The sequence below is a fragment of the Perognathus longimembris genome, chromosome 6, assembly GCF_023159225.1.
Source record: "Perognathus longimembris pacificus isolate PPM17 chromosome 6, ASM2315922v1, whole genome shotgun sequence".
Classification (NCBI taxonomy): domain Eukaryota; kingdom Metazoa; phylum Chordata; class Mammalia; order Rodentia; family Heteromyidae; genus Perognathus; species Perognathus longimembris.
Window position 1 is genome coordinate 9,754,217 of NC_063166.1, and position 19,091 is coordinate 9,773,307.

Below are 19,091 nucleotides of genomic sequence, written 5' to 3' on the forward strand. Positions count from 1 at the left end.
AAGTCTCACCATCATTTTACTAATTTAGATTATGCCTCACTATTATACCTTACAATACTTCTTGTATTCGACTCTTATAAAAACCTTCCATGAGTTTGTGCACTGTGCTCTTGGCTCTTAGGTCTGAATGTCGTGGCAAGAGAAACAACATAGAAGTCAGTAGAATAAGAGTGCTTTCAGGACACCTGGCAGTGCTCATCTTGTGACGCTTGTGTTACTTATGACGAGTCCTCATGAAGCCAGTATTCATTTATGATCAATTATATCCAACAATAACTGAGATATTAGAAGTAGGCTCAGCAATCTTCCCTCCAGTGTTCAATGGGTTTCAAAAATCAGAGTGAGTCTGAAAATCTCTTATGGCCTGAAGGATAAAAAACAATCCAGCCTTTCGCTGAACTACATTTAGATTTTCTGTAGACACTAAGGGAAGATTTGGATAGGGCCATGCCAGCTGTTCTTTCTTTGATAGAAGTACCTCACATTTTTTACATTTGTTTTTTGGATCAAACAGTTTAATGTGAGAAATTTAAACAAATTGTACATATAGAACAAAATAAAATTTTAAGTATTACTTTAATATGTAAACTGCTGTCCATCTATTTATTTATTTACTAACTAAAGGCAACTCTTTTAGTAGGGAGAGAATCTGAAAGGGTTTGCATTTCACTCTGAACCAGGAATAGTGGTAATTCTGTACAGCCTGGAAGCCACCTATTTCTTTTGGTAAAGATGTATGTGAAAACAAATGAAATAAGAAATAAAGGATTGTGATTTGAAAAAAAAAGAAATAAAAGATTGTGGTATAAGAGAAAACCAAATATCAAAATGTGGTTACAACAACTTAGGAAGACCAACTTCACATTTTGAGTACTAGAATTAACAAATAAGGGGGTCTATTCAGCTCATAAGTTCAGTAATTCAAACTTTATGTCCACTTGCTAAGTAAATCTTGCTAACAGATGGATCTTGTTCCTTAAATCCATTCCTATATGCATTGAAAAATATATTGTAATTTTTTAAGTCTTGCTAAGGATTCCAGCAATTGCTTCTAAATAAAGTGGCCTAGGAAGTGCTGATGGATGGGAAGTGATGAGCTAGAGCACAAGACACTCTTGCTCTCCATGATGAGGCAGCAGAAGTCTAGCTTATGTAGGATGTCAGTTTCCCATCAGCCCTGCGTAGCTGACATTATATGAGGCAAGCACTCTTCCCACTAGGCTATATTCCCAGCCTAGCTGACATAATATGGTGGTTTGAACTGGGTCACGCTGCTGTAGTTCAGGCTGCTGTAACAAATTCCATGGTTTCGGTTTGGGAGTCTTAGAAGTCCAAGATGAAGGCACCAACAAACCCAGCTGAAAGTCCTCTTGTCTTGTAGACAGGTGTCTTCTCACCATCCTTCCTCATGCGGCAAAGAGAAATTGTGGCTCTTGTAAGATCACTAGTTTCATTCTGGAGGGTGCCACCCTCATGACCCAATTGCTTCCCCAAAGTCTTATCAGTTAGGAATTGGCTCAACACAAACTTCAGTCCACTGCAGTGTGTAAATAGCCCTCAGCAACACAGCTGCCTGTAGAGAGGGGCATATCAATAACAATATCTGCTTCTGACAATAAGGAAAAAGAAGTTCACCATCTGACATAGCAAGCACTTTAGAATTTCAAATTGGAAGGTAGATAGTTCTGGTTGTCAAGAGCTCCAGGTTCTTCTAGTGTTCTCAGCCTAGCATTTTGTTTTCTCTTTGGGCCAACAATATTTTTGATCAAAGATAACCTATCATCTCAAGTGTCACTTGTAGCCTTAACAACATCCAATGAAAGAAAAAAAACTCATCCCTCACTTAAGGTCTGAAAACCCTCTTCAGGATTCTTCAGAATTATCATGTCTCCTTAGACTTTGCTAGACTGGAATAGTTTTTCAGACTTTCTTTGCTGACCCTGGCATTTTTAAAGAGTACTGGTTTGTAGAATATTTCTCAATTGGGGTTTTCTGGGTGCATGTGGCGGTGGTGATGATGATGAAGATGGAGAAGACGCTAAGGTCATGGGTTTTTGAGGAAACCACGGAGGTAAAATGCACATTGTATGAAGGGCTATGAACATGGCATTGTCCTGTAACGGAAAGGTCTCTGCCCACCCCCTTTCCACACTGTACTCTTTGGGAGGAGGTCACTCTGGAATCCACACAGATTAGGGAGTTGCATTTCTGTTTAAGAGGAAAACAGGTGTTGCACCTGACTAGTGAGATTTGCAAAGGTTGCAGGCCATTACAGGGTGCCCAATGTACCTGCTTCCCACCCACTAAGTGCCAGGTGAACCCAACTGAAAGTAGGTCCCATGAATTTCCCAACCAACCCCTAGGGGTCAGCACTGCCTTGCTGAGAGCTACTGCTATATGAATGCCACCTACTAGCTTCTGTAAAGTGGATGTGAACTTGCAGCATTTACAAAGCACTATGGGTAGAGTACAGAAGCATATTCTCCTTATTTACATGCACTTTGCCCCAATTCACTCATTTATGAGAGCTTTTAAGAGCTCTTCAAAGCATTCCATTTTCTATATAAACTTATGTTTTACATACCATTGTATTAAGTTATATGCTTATAATTACAAGGTAACCAGATTGAACATGTTTGTAATGGACATGACTGATGAGTAAGTGACTTTTCTGGGGAGCAGATATGCGTCAATGTCCCAGAGAGTGACAAGTGGTTATAATTAGCTTAGCCTGTCAGAGCACCAGTTTTCTGAGGAAATAATCAGGTTAATAGAATAATTGGTTCAGTAAAAACTTGTTAAGAAAACTTGCACTGTAAATATATAGGTTTGAGGGCTGGGGATATGGCCTAGTGGCAAGAGTGCTTGCCTCGTATACATGAGGCCCTGGGTTCAATTCCCCAGCACCACATATACAGAAAATGGCCAGAAGGGGCGCTGTGGCTCAAGTGGCAGAGTGCTAGCCTTGAGCAAAAAGAAGCCAGGGACAGTGCTCAGACCCTGAGTCCAAGCCCCAGGACTGGCCAAAAAAAAAAAAAAAAAAAGACTCCCACTAACCTAAATATATAGGTTTGAGTCCTATCAATACTAGTAAAGATTGTAGATCTTTTTTCAACACCAATACACAGGATTGCTATGGTTGTAATGAAATGGAAATTTTCATTTGAATATGAACTCTATACATTAATTTTGCAGTACATTTCAAGAGTTTAAAGACAAAAATACCAGGTTCTTTTACTGGGTACTACCATGATATTGTGGGAATTTTGTTTCTCTGAAAATAATCAGATTTAAATTTCAAAACTATAATTTGATACTTGTGTTTTTTTTTAATAATAGTAAGAGCTTTGAAACAAGAACCCCAAGTGGGGAAAGAGTTAACTCTTGTAATACAACAATGGAATATTATCTATTCTAACCTCGTTTAAACACTATTTAACACTGTAAGTATTTTGTGCTTTCAAGGAATATAGGAAAATGCTCATGAGACCGCTAAGTGGAAAAGCAGGATGCAAACTCATGTACATCATGGTAATGCTGTAGGTTCTTCTCTGCTCCAGGTAGAGTTAAACGGGGTTTAGGGCAGACCAAAGAAAATGCAAGGCACAATAACAGTGACTGCTATGTTTTATTCATGAGCTCTCTGCTCACAGATGCAGCTGCAACACCAGCACCAACACAGCTGTCCAGCAGTGGTGCCTATTTGTACTCCCACTAGACAAAAGTGACATCTGGCTAAATATGGCCTCAAGGTTACTGAAGATAGTACACAAGTGTGCGACTCAAGGTTACATGGGCATGCTAATCACTGTCCTGGATGTATAGCTTCGGGGCCCTTCAGAAGTTACAGTGAGGAAATCTGACTCCATTTCCCTTCTATTATGCTCCCAAATTTGTTGAAGAAGGAAAGAGAAATAAACCCCACATGCACTTAGAAATGCTTTGAAGGAAATATACCGAATTGTGATTGCTCCTCACTACTGAAATTAGTCATGATTTTGTTCCTTATATTTTTCTGTATTTTCCCAATTCTCTAAAACTAGTAAGGATCTTTGGGCAATATCACCCCTTCCCTTGCACTCTCCCAGTTTCTCCCACCCACAAGTTGTATGGTTCAGTTTCAGCGTAGTGTCCAGTAAGTACCATTGCCACATTTGTTCACCCTCTGTCCCTTTATTTCTGTGCCTCCCTTTACACTCCCAATGACATAGAAATGAACAAACAGAAGAAAAAGAGTTCATTTCTATAAATATTATTTTGATGATAGGAATTGTACGAGGAGCTATTTTAACATGGTTTTTTTTTTGTCAGATACTCAAACTTCTAGTCAGGATGATAACATTAAAGATCAGAACGGGGCTGGACTAAGTGGCTTGCACATGTAATCCTACTCACAGGGGGACTGAGATTGGCAAGATTATAGTGCCAAACCTGCGTGGGCAGAAAAGTCCTTGTCATGATGGAGAGAAGCTTTACACAGTGCTGCTCATGTGACCCCAGCAAAGATAGGAAATGAGAACATATCCTAAAAAATAACCAGAGAAGGGCTGGGAATTAGGCTTAATGGCAGAGTGCTTGCCTGGCATGCATGAAGCCCTGGGTTCGGTTCCTCAAACAGAAAAGGCTTGAAGTGGTACTGTGGCTTAAGTGGTAGAGCAGTAGCCTTGAGCACAGAGAGGCTCAGGGACAGAGCCCAGGGCCTGAGTTCAAGCACTAGGACCAGCAAAAAATAATAACCACTGGAAAACAGCTGGAGGTGTGGCTCAAGTGGTAAAGCATCAGCATATAACAAGTGCAAGATTCTGAATTCAGAACCCATTGCAGCCATTCATCTTACCAGTATTTTAAATGGCATCACTACTCCAAGGCTGGACCCCGTACCAACAACAACGGCATTAACTGCAACTGGTGAAAAATCAAGAATTCCAGGCTTTATTTCACATTTATTGAACCAGAATCCATTTTCATTCATTCATTTGAAATGCTAGAGATTGAGCGAGGGCCTTCCACATGTTAGTAGCACATCAACTACTTGAGCTATGCTAACATCCCTTTTGCTGTTACAGAGCTCATTGAGAGTCCAGAGCCCCCTTTCTTCCATAGCATCCCTGTGCCCACGGCCTCGGTGCCTGAAATGAGGTAACTATGAGTTATAAGGACATGCAGGAAGGGCTGTTAACATTTCAAAATGCCTTCATGTAGTAGGATATTAAACAGTTAATGGAGGATGTACCACATGATTAGAAGCACACAATCATATTAAATGTCTTTGCAGAACAAGAAGGCTGAAAATAGAAGGATACTATACTGAGAAAAGTTACCATCTATGGAGGCAAACTGCATGTAACAGAACACTAACAAGCAAAATCTCAACATGAGTAAAAAAGGTTGAAAAGCAATATGAACCACCCCATTGGGGGCTGTTTGTGGTGAGTGACAGCATCTGACAGACCAGTTTCAAGTGCTCAGGCCTATGTCTGTGGCTCTCAACACTGAACGTCCATTGATTCATCTGGAGCGTTTGTCAAAGCACAGGTGTCTGGGCCACACTCCAGTCTGGCAGAACTAGGTTAGGTTCTACAATTTCTACCAAGTTCCCAGGTACTGCTGGTACTATTAGTCACGGACCACACTTTGAGAACCACAGCACCGACATTCTCCATGGACTTGTGGGTAAGCAGAGCCTGAAGTTGTTGGGAGAACACCAAAGGCTCTTGTGGATCCTTGGAGCCATGTATGGCTGCCCTAGTAAATGACTGCTGTCCCTCTGGGGATGAGCGGGAGAATCCTTACTGACATGCTTGCTGTGGTGTGGCGGCTCATTCTCCTTTGACAACCCATGCTACCATGCAGCCAGTGGGTTCTGAGGCTGAATACAAGTTCAGGAAATGGAGCAGAAAAAAAAAATGTGATTCTTTTTATATTGAATGGCCTTCAGCCTTTCCATTCTTCTTCTTCTTCTTCTTCTTCTTTTTTTTTTTTTTTTTTGGTATAATTTGAGCAATACCTGTGTTGGCTGCCCCTCGACTTTCTCTTGGGGAGACCATATTCTATTAACCTTCTCCATGACTCTCTCCATAGGAGATTCTTCCCTCGCCGACTGCCACCTGACCTTACTGCTCATTGGGATAATTGCAGCCACTTTGTTTCTGAAGGTTAAGTGCACGACCTCTATTATTGTGGGACCTTTCATTCTCATTATGATCGGGCAGCTTAGTTTCTCTGGCACAATTCCTGACTACAGAATACAGAGCCACTACAGAGTTCTCATTGACAGTGGTGTCATTCATTTGCAGTCTTTATTGTCTTAAAAGTCATTCCCGTGGAACACCATCAACTGGTGGGTTTTCTGGCCATAACTAAGTTGTCCATCTAGCCACTCTACCACAGGCACTTTCAAGTAACTGATTGTATTAGAAGCCAAGTCCTCCCATTGCGGGAGGAGGGAGACAGTAACTGGTGAGGAGGCAAAGGACTTTTCAGAGATGCTAATGACCTTCTGTTTCTTGACCTGCATACATTATGTGAAAAACACAACAAATTGTATGACTTGTGTGCCTTACTGTACTTATTAGGCTTGAATGTTAAAACAAAGTTCTGGCTTTTAAGGACACTATCATAAATGAGGAAATAGTGACAAGAGGAACCCCTTGTATGTTATGTCAAAGGATGCCCTCCCGGGTCATTCTTGTTGACAACTTGCCCTGCAGAGTGAGTACAGAGCACACTCTGCTCATTAAGTGGTTTTAACTGAAGGGAGCACATACATGGTCTTCCATTTGCTTCCATGAAACTGTAATCTAGTCTTTGTTTTGTTTTGTTTTTGCCAGTCCTGGGGCTTGAACTCAGGGTCTGGACACTGTCCTTGAGCCTCTTTGTTCTCAAGGCTAATGCTCTACCACTTGAGCCACAGCACCATTTACAGTTGTTGTGTAGTTAACCATGATCCTCAGATCTCAGCCTCCTGAGTAGCTAGGATTACAGATGTGAGCCACTGGCGCCCAGCTTCATCGAGTCTAACCCTTCTTTCCTGACTATTTCCTTCATCTTCATTTCTTCTTCCCTTTAAATAAAGGTAAGAAATACCGAGTAGAGAAGAAAAGGAGCTGCCTAGAAGCAGAAGACCAAGTTTCAAACCTTGCCTCTCTCTAGCTAGTGTGAGCCACCCCCACCAAACTCATTTCCTCAGAGGGTTATTGCTACATTCAAGGGGAAACTGACTGGGAAACATTTTGTAAGCTGTGCCAGGAATGTAAAAACTTTCCTCAATATTTTGTCCTTACCACTAGCCTTTTCTTTCTGTGTGATTGCTTCCTTCTTTGATATTATCACCTACACTCACGGCTGTAACGATCGTCTATGTGATAAAACTATTTAAGCAGATACAAAGATGAAATGGTGGCTCACTCCTGAAACCCTAGCTACTCAGGGGGCCAGGATCTGAGGATGGAGGTTGGAAGACATCCTGGACAGAAAAGTTCATAAAACTCTTTATCTCTAACCATCTCTAACTAAGCAGCAAAAAAGCTGAAAATGGAGTTGTGGCTCAAGTGACTTAAGTGCCTGCCTTGAAGAGAAACAGCTGAGAGAACACAAGGCCCTGAGTTCAAGACCCAGTATACACACACACACACACACACACACACACACACACACACACACCCCATTATAGCATAGGCAGAGCAAAGCAATGTAATTACTGTATATGCATATTTGACTTCCATATCAACCTTTCAGACTTTGGAAACAAGACTTGTAGCTTATTTCCCCACAGGGAAATTGCCTTTCACCTGTTGGTATTTGTGTCCTAATCTCCTTTCCTTTCTCATCTCATGATCAGAGAATTCTTTTTTTACCCTGTTTGGGCACACTCTCTGTAACTGGCTGCTCCTTTTCCACTTCTCCCCTAAAGCAGCAGTTTTCAGCCTTTAGTGAATCAGATTCCACAGAAGAAAACTTTGTTCTTTGTCAAAGAACCTGGTCATAAAGGACCACATCCTGAACGATTCTATTTCTATGCAATGTCTGGACTAGGCAAATCCGAGGAGGCAGAAAGCAGATTAGTTGTTGCCTGGGGATGACAGTGAGGGAATGAGGAGTGATTGACAATGGGATTAAGATTTCTTTCTGTGGTGGCTGAAGAGGTGGATCATGAAGATGTTTGCTCGAGTCTGTTGACATACTGAGAAACACTAAACTGAACACTTCAAACAACAGAATTGTATTACAATAAAGCTGTTAGGAAAAAATAAGAAAAAACAAGCAACCAGCACATAGAGGACTGGTGTGCCAGACAAAATACTTGAAATAATGAACCTCTAAGGAAGATTTATGTCAGATCATAGTTTTGAGAAGGCAGAACCTAAAACGCATGCCAGACCCCAAAGACAATCTCAAGGCCACTGAGTTCTTGACTTCCTGGTATGGCCGTATTTGACCCCCTTCTCTGCCATTCACTACACGTCTTTAATTGGTATGGATGGATGGGGCTGATTGGGATCTCTGGAGTTGGGGTTTTTCACCCAAAACCTTGGTTTCGTGGTGACAGTAATTAACAATCCATACCTCATGGGATAGTTGAGGACATAAGATGAATTAAGAGTATTTTCAGCTTAGAGTTATTTCCCTAAGAGTAGCCTCAAACGAAAGCAAAGAACAGATGCGTCAGTAAATCCTGAACTACCACTGAAATGTCACGTGTTTCAAGTCCTAGGTTTTTACTTGTTTCTATTACATAGAATACTTTTAGCTGGAAGGAAGAGAAAATCCAATTACAAGCAGATTTAAATAATGAGGAAATTAGAGGTTTGCCCAACGGGCATTCTAAGGGGAAGTGCAGTCCAGCCTCCGTTAATCTGATTCAAATGCCTGCGAAAGGTCAGTTTAGGACCAGGGTAGGGTCACTTAGGGTCAGCGAAGGGTCTCAAGCACATTCTCTCTTCACTCTGAACTTCAGTAGTGGTTTCATCCTACAACTGGCACCCCTTCTAGTTTGGGAATGGCTGCTACTGAAGTCATGAGGATAATTAATCTGTTGCTATGCTAGCTTTCAACAACAAAGTATTGCTAATACTGTTCTGTAGTGTTCAATGTAAAACTTTTCTTTTAGTGTTCTGTAGTGTTCAATGTAAAACTTTTCTGAAGCTGGCCCCTGCTGTAAAGTTATGTAGTTGTATTTACCCTACTTGCTTTGAACTTGTTTTGCTCTGTATTGATCACATCTGTTAATGCCACCCTCCCCTGCCCCCCCCCCTTCATCCTGTTTTGCCACCTGGTTGTTAGATGATTTCCAGTGAAGATCAAGACGTTCTGACCTGTTTGTTGTGACTAACACCTCTCTCTCTCTCTTTTTCTCTCCCTCCCTCTCTCTCTCTCCTCTCTCCTCTCTCCTCTCTCCTCTCTCCTCTCCCCTCTCTCTCTCTCTCTCTTTTTCTCTCTCTCTCTCTCTCAACAAGCCCCTATAGTTAAACTAAAAGGAAAATTGCTGCAGTTTTGGGGTTTATAAGCAGCCTTCTGAGATGGCCTGGGACTGCATCTTGAGATCCCGTGGCAAACCAGTACTTTCTCGCTCAATAAAATCTTTAAAAAAATTTTCTGAGTGTCTCATTGCCTGTTGATCCGTGGACCCCACAACACTACTAACAAGGAGCTAAATGCTCCTTGATTTATAGCTGGGGGAAACAGGGACTCTGCCACAGAACCAGGTCTCTTCTCTTCATGACAGTGGAGGTTGTCTGAGAATTACTGGCAATGTTCTCTCTGTCTCTGTCTCTGTCTCTCTCTCTCTCACTCTATTGCTCTCGCTCAAAGTAGGGCTTGAATTTTGGGTCCCATGCTCTTACTTAGCTGTTTTGCTTGAGGCTGGCACTCTACCACTTGAGCCACACATCCACTTTTCATTGGAGGGGACTCTCTAGGATTTGTGAGAGCTGGCTTTGAGCCTCAGTCCTCAGGAGCTCCGACTACTAAGTAGCTAGGGTGACAGAGCATGAGGCACTGCAGCCCGGTTGATGCTCTATTTCTTGATCTGAGTTTGTTTTGAAAATCCACAAACTGCTGCATAATGATTCTCTGTGCACTTCCCTGTATAAATGTTGGTCTTCAAATACAAAGGTTTTTAAATGAGGGAACAACTGTGAGTGAAACAAAAGTAAGAAAAACACTTGATCAAGATGATGTGTGTTTACTCTTGGCAATATTGTAGTGTCTTTAAAAACCTGATACACAGTCGGAGGTGTGGCTCAGATGGTAGAACACTGGCCAGTGAGTGAAAGAATCTGTTCAAGTCATGGTCTCAGGAAATAAAAAGGAGGGGGGGGATACAGTAAGTATCATGTACCATTACAAATGTTTGCCCCCCCCCCTTCCATTCTCTTTTCTTTTTGCATGGCCGGGGATCAAACCCAGGGCCTTTCACATGCTAGGCAAGTGCTCTAACACTGAGAACATCCTACATCCTTTGCCTCACAGCTTTCTTTCTTACAATATCGTGAATTAATCCGTGTGAATGTATATTCTCCTTAGTTCCTATTTCCTTCTTTAAAAAGTGTAAGCGAAGCACTATTTATCTTTAGTTTTCCTATTTTTTTTCTCATTAGGAGATACATTACTTGGAATACTTCCTGTGTCTCTGTGAATACACATGGTTGCATCTTAGGGTTCCACCTTGGGGTAGAATTTCCGGGTTTTGGCACATGGCATCCTCGGCACCAACAGGTAAATGCCAAAGAGAGTTATCTATCAGGATCAGGTTAAGCTGCAAGTGCTACTAGGACAAAAATATCAGTGGGTTAGAAGTGGCATCACATTTCTCTCATCTAAAATGTGCGGAAGGCATGCTAGCAAGGAGGGAAAGGTGGCTACAGAGATCTAGAAGACTTCTAGCTTGCAGCCCCACTATGCTTAGCATATTATTATTTTTTAACTTTATAGTAGGATATAGATATTCAAATTCCAACCACTGAAGCAGAGGAAAAGAAAGACCTTCAAGTACAAGTACATATTAAGACCAGCATGTAGTTACTGGATCACAACCAGCTACAGAACTTGATATACATAACCTTTGTTCTGGATAATGGAATGTTCTCCTAAAAGCCATGGATCCTAGCACCAAGGTTGAAGTATATAGGAAGTTAATGAGCAGGCGCTGTAGTAGTGGCAGTAGAGGCTGTACTGTTATTGTTATGAAATGGTTTCTCATACATTATCCATTTAATATATATATTTTAAATTTAGGTTCTAATGAGCAGAGCAAGGTGGTGCTTCCTTTAATCCCAACTCTGGGAAGGCTGAGATAGGATTGTGAGTTTGAAGGTAATCTGGGCTGCCTACCTAGACTCTGTCTATAAACACATGTGGTAAAAGGTGCTGAGGACACAGCAGTGAATAATCACATTCTTAAAGTCACACACCTTACAGGCTGTGAATGTAGCTTAGTGGCAGAGTGCTTGCCTAGCATGCATGAAGCCCTGGGTTGGATTCCTCAGTACCACGTAAAACAGAAAAGGCCAGAAGTGGGCTGTAGCTCAAGTGGTAGAGTGCTAGCCTTGAGCAAAAAGAAGCTAAGGGACAGTGCCCAGGCCCCTTGTTCAAGCCCCAGGACTGGCCAAAATAAAAAAAAATAGTCATACACTTCATACTATAGTGTCACAGAACAAAGAATGAAGTGTGCGTGTGTATGTGTGCACATCACACATAGTCACTGTGTGGGTGGCTGTGCAGGTACAGCGGAGGACAGCAGAGCAGAGCAGAGGCCCAGGCCACACAGTGGAGTGAGGGGCGTAGGGGCGTGGAGGGGCTGAGCAGCGGTGGTCCTGGCAGCGATGGGTTGTGTGGTAGGCTTGTCTCCTCCTCCTCATGTCATGCCCCAGTGAACTCCGACCTTTGGAGCAGTGCCACCTCCGTGTCCCGCAGCCCGAATGAGAGTGCCCTCAGCTGAACTGCCTGAGCAGGAAGTGAGTAAGAAAGAAGGGCCTACTGCTGTATGCCACCGAGATGCTGTGCTGGCATGCTGATTCGTTCTGTGTTGTCCCTTCAATGTGGTCTCTCTCCATCCAATTTCTTCCTTTATCTTCTTTTAAGGTGAGTCTCACTAAGTAGCCTGCTCTGGCCTAGAAATCTCAGCCCTACTGTCTCGATCTCCAGAGTGCTAGGATTAACAGAATACATCACCACACTTGATCATTTTCTTCCTCACTGAGCTACACCATCAGCCCTTTCTAACCTAGGTGGAATGATTAATTCATTTATTTGAAATATTTATATTTTAATGTTTATATTATAAATATAACATTAATATCAGAATGTTTTTCTCATGAGAACTGTTTTGTGATACAAAGTTTGCTATATAAAGTGCCCCCACTTGCTTTTTTTGGGGTCTGTTTTGGGGCTCGATCTCAGGGCCGGTGTTCTTCTCCTCAAGGCTAGTGCTCTACCATTTTGAGCCACAGGTCCACTTCCAGTTTTTGAGTGGTTAATTAGGAACTTTTCTGCCCAGAGTGGCTTTAAACTGTGATCCTCAGATCTCAGCCTCCTGAGTAGGCATGAGTCACCAGCACCCAGCCCATCTTAAAAATAATGTTCTTTGATTTAAAATTATAAAAATCTTATTTTGTGAAGTGTGTGTGGGGGGTGTGCGCACGCGTGTTTGGTGTGTGAACATGGGGCCTGTAGTATACTTAAGTACATGCTCTAATACTGAGATGTATCCCTAGCCTCTGCTTTTTTTTGGTGGTAGTACTGGGGTTTGAACTCAAAGCCGCACACACACTTACTAAATAGTAATTCTAACAACTGGGCCATGCCTCCAAGCCCATTACTATTATTTGGTCAGTCATGGGGCTTGAACTCACCTGTTTGAAAGAGGTAGAAAGAGCTGGGTTTGGCCGCTTGCGTCTGTAATCTTGGCAACCAGGGAGGCAGAGATAAGGAGGATTGTGGTTTGAGACCAGGCTAAGTAAAAAGTTTTGCTGCTTCTCACACGATTCTTGGGCCAGCACAATCCAACAGGACTTTCTGTGCTCATAGAAACATTCTATACATGTATGATCTAATACAGTAACTGTTATGACTAGTGACTTCCTAAAATGTGGCAAGCGCGATGGATGAACAGGGTTTTTAATTCACTCTGAAATAACCCCTTGTGGTCTACAGTGAACAGGGTACCTCTAGACTGTTAGTTCTCTGAAAGCAAAATCTTCAATGTCTGCATCTCCCCGTGCCTAGCTCAAAGTAACACAGCACATGTAAACTGAAATAAGGAGTGAGCATAGGCTTTTTCCACTTTTTAGGTTCTTTGGTATATTAAGAAATGAAGAAATGATAAAAAGAGGATCACAGACATTGTAGTATATTTTAATGTTTACCTTGCATTTACAAAGTAGCTGTACTGGTCTTGAGATAATTACAGGATTAAGATACTAAAGCATAGACATTGGCATCTGATGACAATGCCTAAGAACACTCAATTAGCTTTCTGACATCAGCTTAGCAAATATAAAAGACACATGAAGAGAATAACGACTGTTGCCTTTAGAGCTTCCATGTACCCTCGGTTAAAGTATCTATGTGGGAAGCTTGGTGAGGTAATGCATGCTGGAAATCGCAGACTCTAAGGAGGCAAAGATAAGAGGATCACGAGATTGGGTCCAGCCACAGCAAGGTTAGTAGGGCCTCATCTCAAAATCAAAATGCAAACAGAAAGAATGGCTCAGGGTTAGCTCACTTGCTTGGCATATACAAAGGTCCTGGGTTCCAATCCTAGTACCAACAAAAAAAATGTATGTGGAAATATTGAGAGATTGTGTTTCATGCATTAATGTGTGAGGTAGAGAGCAGTTAAAACAAAGCCTATATACAGAAAACTAGTCTGTCAAATTCCAGCATACTAGAAGAGAATACTGAGAGACAGTGAGAAATTACTTGAGTGGAAAACTTGGGGCTTGAAGTTTCTTATTTCAGCGTGAAAACCATCATCTCACCTGTCTGTCTCTCTCAGGAGGAAAAAAATCCAAGTTAAAAGAATGACATTCTGGGGGCTGGGAATATGGCCTAGTGGCAAGAGTGCTTGCCTCGTATACATGAAGCCCTGGGTTCGATTCCTCAGCTCCACATATACAGAAAATGGCCAGAAGTGGCGCTGTGGCTCAAGTGGCAGAGTGCTAGCCTTGAGAAAAAAAGAAGCCAGGGACAGTGCTCAGGCCCTGAGTTCACAGCCTAGGACTGGCCAAAAAAAAAAAAAAAGAATGACATTCTGAAGAGTTGCAATCACATTAAAACTGCTTTGGATGTGATTCATTGTTTAAGGGTTTATTTATCTCTTATGAAACCCTGGAAAACTCATAAGACACATTCTTACCAGCATGGAATAGTGACTAAGCTTTAACTCTGACCTGAATTGAGGGCAAAGGATAGGCATTGTTCATCATAAGCAGAGCTGATATCCTTTTCCCACAAACAACTTGAGGTAGCTAGTGGAATTATATCCAGAATGTTAAAGAGTTATAAGCTAGGTGCCTGTGGCTCAAGCCTATCTTCCTAGTTACTCAGGAGGCTGAGATTTGATGATTACAAACTAAAGCCAGCCCAGGAAGGAAAGTCTGTGACTCTTATCTCCAATTAACACCTTCCCCCACCCCACAAAAAGCCTGAAGTGGAACTGTGGCCAGAGTGGTAGAGCACTTAGCCTTGAGCAAAAAAGTTCCCCAGGACTGGCACCAATATCTTTATCTATATATAGAGAGAGAGGAAGAGAGAGAGAGAGTATGGTGGCTCTGTCTGAGTATGAACCTGGTTCATACTCAGGTTTCTCTCTCTGGCTCTGGTTTCTCTCTCTCTCTCTCTCTCTCTCTCTCTCTCTCTCTCTCTCTCTCTCTCTCTCTCTCTTTCCCTCTCTCTCTGGTGGTGTTGCAGATTGAACTCAGAGCCTTGCACATTCTAGGTAAGGGTTCTACCACTAAGCCACATCTTCGGCCCCAAGTCACAAATTTGATCCACAGCTTTGTGGCAGCCAAAGTGGAAAGGGAAACACATTCAGTTACAGTATTTCCTTGACCACAGAGGACACACTAGTTACTAAGGGGTAGTCAGGCATTTTATACTTGGCCCTGAAAAAAATGGTCTTACCATGTGAGATTTCCAATATGGATATACAAAGAGTGAGAGCACCCAACAGTGTCATCGTAAAGGCACAGATGGGTTCTATAGAGCTGCTCTTCCAGAATCCTTTAAGACATGCACAAGACATGTTTCTGAAAATAGAAACTGTAAGTCAGGGGGATGGATGGCAGGTTTGTGAGCTCAAGACAATATGGTCCAGTATGTGATTTTTCTGTTGAACCAGCTAGGATTGGAACAGGCTGACAGCAGATATACACTGTTCAGGATCTAGACGGGCAGATGGCAGAAGGTTGACAGCCTTTTGTGAAGAGTGAGTCACCCCATTATGATTGTCATTTTCCTGAGAACATTCCCTTCTCTACAGCAGTAGAGAGAAGCAGGCAATCTAGGATTTCCCTTGAAATCAACTCTTCAAAAAATACAAAGTATTTACGACTTTCGAGTTGCATACAATAGAGCAGAATGGCTACAGATTTGCAAGTTATGCTTTTTCCTTTTTTTTGAAGTTCACGTTATTAAGCAATACCAGAGCTCCACAGATTTCAGATCTGGCAACTGAGGATTCTTCCTTCATAGCACATGGCAACCATCTGCTCGGCCGAGCACCGAGCACTGAGCACTGAGCACTTGCCACCAGCCTGGGCTGTTAAGAAACAGGTGCACCCTGTCCAACAGTGATAAAGATTTGCACTGAAAAACTTCACAGAAGAAATGACAGGAAAGTTAGAATGATGTTCTTATGGAATGAATGGCTTCTAGCAAAGAGAATCTACCTGGAAGAATTACTTCCAAAACATTCCCCTTAAGCTAAAAAAAATAAAAAAATAAAAAAATAAATCAACCTAGTAGCTAGTTAGTGGATCTAAGCCAATCAAATTCGAGAACATGAACTAAGATCATAATTTTACTTTTGGAACAGGTGACTTAAATCGAATTTTTTTGATAAATGGTAAGCACTGGGATCAAATGAAATCTTACCATTCATTATGTAAAATGACATCAGCATAGAGGAAGGTAATAGATTTTTCTTAGTTCTCTGCAAGGGAACACATGTCCAAATGGCCCACAAGTGATTCCACATTATTAAGACATAAGTGAAAAACAGAAAAGGGCCATTGCTTGGCTGTTTCGTGTTACTTGCAGTATGTTCTGCTTTGTCCGGGCAGTTTTACCAACTTGGATTTTCTAGGTCATACTGTAGTCTTGATTTTCTGTGAACTCAAATGCTATATTTAACCCACATATCTTAATCTGAAACTCATCTGAAATAGAAGTGTGAGAAATCAAAATTGTAATGGGGGGAGGACTTTTTTTTTCTACTTATAAAATGTGTATTGCCAACAGTTTAGAAAAATAAGAAAAATTAAAATAAAATTTGCAACTCTTGATTTAGAAAAATCTCAAACCAACTGCTTTAGTTGGGATCTTATAAGTTCCTTCAATGCCCACATGCTAAAAGCTGGGGCCCCCAGAGTGGCATTATTGGGTAATGGAACTCTTATGAGGTAGGGTCTAACAGGAAGTCCTCCAGTCACTTAAGGGCATGCCCTGGAAGGGACGATGGAACCCTGGCCCCTTTCTAGTTCCTTTTGCTTCTTAGGCATAAGGTGAGCGATCTTACTACAACACACACTCCTGTTATGATGTACTGACTTGCCTAAGGCCCAAAACAATGGGCCAATTGATCCTGTACTGAAACTTCCCCAACTGTGAGCCAGAATACCCTTTCTCTTTATGAAGTGGTTAGTTCAGATAGTTACATAATCCACACTGCCTATCAAGACTACCAAATGAGTTATTCAAGAGTAGCTGAATGTGTCATGTCTTTTGACTCAGAACCTTGTGTTCATATAAAGAACACAGAGCAGTTATCACACATAACAATCTTGCATTAAAGGTATCCTTGCATCTTGTAAGCTACATTTCCTAGATTCCCTCAATGTAAACACACTATTAATGATACCAAGATGGTAGTCCAGAGGTTAAGAGCTTAGATTCTAACATCCAGTTGCTGTGATGTGAAACTTGGTTCCATTACTTATTAATTCTGTGACAATAATTACTTAACCTGTGGCTTGGCTTCCCGACTTACAAATTTGTGACTAATAATCTCACTACTTCAAAGGGTGTTATGAGACTTAAATGAGCTAATGCCAGTAACAGTTAAACAGATAACATGGATACAGGAACTATGTTTCTAGCACATAGTAAGCACATTACTGCAGTAAATGCTATAATGTGTGTATATTATGCTAACAGTGTAGAGGAAGAGTACTTAAACCAACTAAAGACTTGAAGGAAGATTTCCTGGAGATAAGATGCCTGAGCTGGGTTTAAATTGCATTTTTCTTTCTTTCTTTTTTTTTTTTTTTTGCCAATCCTGGGGCTTGAACTCAGGGCCTCGGTACTGTCCCTGAGCTGCTTTTGCTTAAGGCTAGCACTCTACCACTTGAGCCACAGCACCACTTCTGGCTTTTTTTATGTGGTACTGAGGAATCGAACCCAGGGCTTCATGCATGTTAGGCAAGCACTCTACCACTAAGTCACATTTATTAACTAATTTATTAACTACTTTGACCTTGGCCAAATTATTTAAACTGCATCCCATCTGCTAAAACGGAGATATAATGTCAGGGACTAGCACGACAAGCTGTTTCCAAAACGGAATGGGATACTTTATGAGGCAAATGTACCAGAACATGGTATTTATAACAATGTGTTATAACAGTGTGTTCTGGATATGGCAGAAAAATAAATTACTCTTGCATTCAACTTTTATTTGTGATCATATATTTTTTCCATTCGAACAACTGTAGTTTAGACACAGTTGTATATAAACATTTATTCAGAATGAAAGGCTTCCCAAAGAAAATCACTTGGATACATGGTCACCTACAAAGTTTAATGTCAGTAACCTGAAAGTCTACCGTGAGTAACCTGACAGGCTACCGTGTCAGGCTGAGGGTAGCAGCTGGGGCTGGGGAGGGGGGGAGGGGACTACAAGCCTGGTTTTATGCAGTTTGGGTGAGACATGACACTAGAGTGGGGGATTTTGTTGTGGCAGGGCTAAGATTTATGATTGTCGCTGCCAGGGTCCCTCGGTAAGGCTTGAGTCCGTTCATTTTGGGGAAGTACCTGTGTCACCAGATTTCGGAGGAAAGCCCTAAGATAGCGGAGTGGCTCCTAAGGTAGAGGAGGTTAGGCTAACACTGATCATGACGTAACCCTGTGGAAGGGATATTAGGATATTAGATGATGTCACTTGCTTAGGACAACTCTCTGCATAGGATGTACAATACTCTGACCTCTGTTATGTATAACTAATCACTCTCTCTTCTGTATCATGTTATATACCCCTCACTTCATACCGATTCTGACACCATGTTGTGTATTGTATTATATTTGTATTATTTTGGTTAAGGAACTGACAACTAGCTATATAGCCTGTATTCTTTTGATTCATCTTCAAGGCTAACAGTATAGTTTTTTTTCCCCCAAAATTTTATTGTAAGGGTGATGTACAGATTATCAGTTACATCAGTCAGGTAATGAGTACATTTCCTTCTGAACAGTATCACCCACAGTATGGTTTCTTCAACCCCATGACCCCTGCTTCCTCTTTGTCTTCTTTTGTCTTTAGGCTGATAAACTCAAGATAACATCCCCCAGATTTTTTTTTCTTGGTGTCAATATTAGATTTGAATTCAGGATCTCCAGCTTGCTCAGCCTGCTTGCTCACACATCCCTAGTGTGGTTTTTGCCGGTCACTTTGGAGATGGACTTTCCACTAGCACCCTACTCCCTCCAGATTCTAAATCACACCTATAAGGCCTCTTTTGCGATCTAACACTTTAGCAGTTTCCAGAGATGAGGTTATTATTGTTTGAATATGAAATGCTGCCTACAGATTCACATACTGGGAGAGTAGTGCCCATCACGGGTGGGCTTTTGGAAAGTGACTGGATCTTGAGGGG

The 19,091-nt window shown here is 41.7% G+C and overlaps 1 long non-coding RNA gene across 1 annotated transcript; it reads left to right on the forward strand.

Annotated features, from left to right (window-relative positions):
• The first annotated feature begins 1,843 nt into the window (after positions 1-1,843).
• Positions 1,844-4,227, forward strand: LOC125352179. Its single transcript, XR_007211149.1, has 2 exons — positions 1,844-2,827; positions 3,070-4,227. It is a non-coding gene; the product is annotated as an uncharacterized LOC125352179 (long non-coding RNA).
• The last annotated feature ends 14,864 nt before the right edge of the window (positions 4,228-19,091 follow it).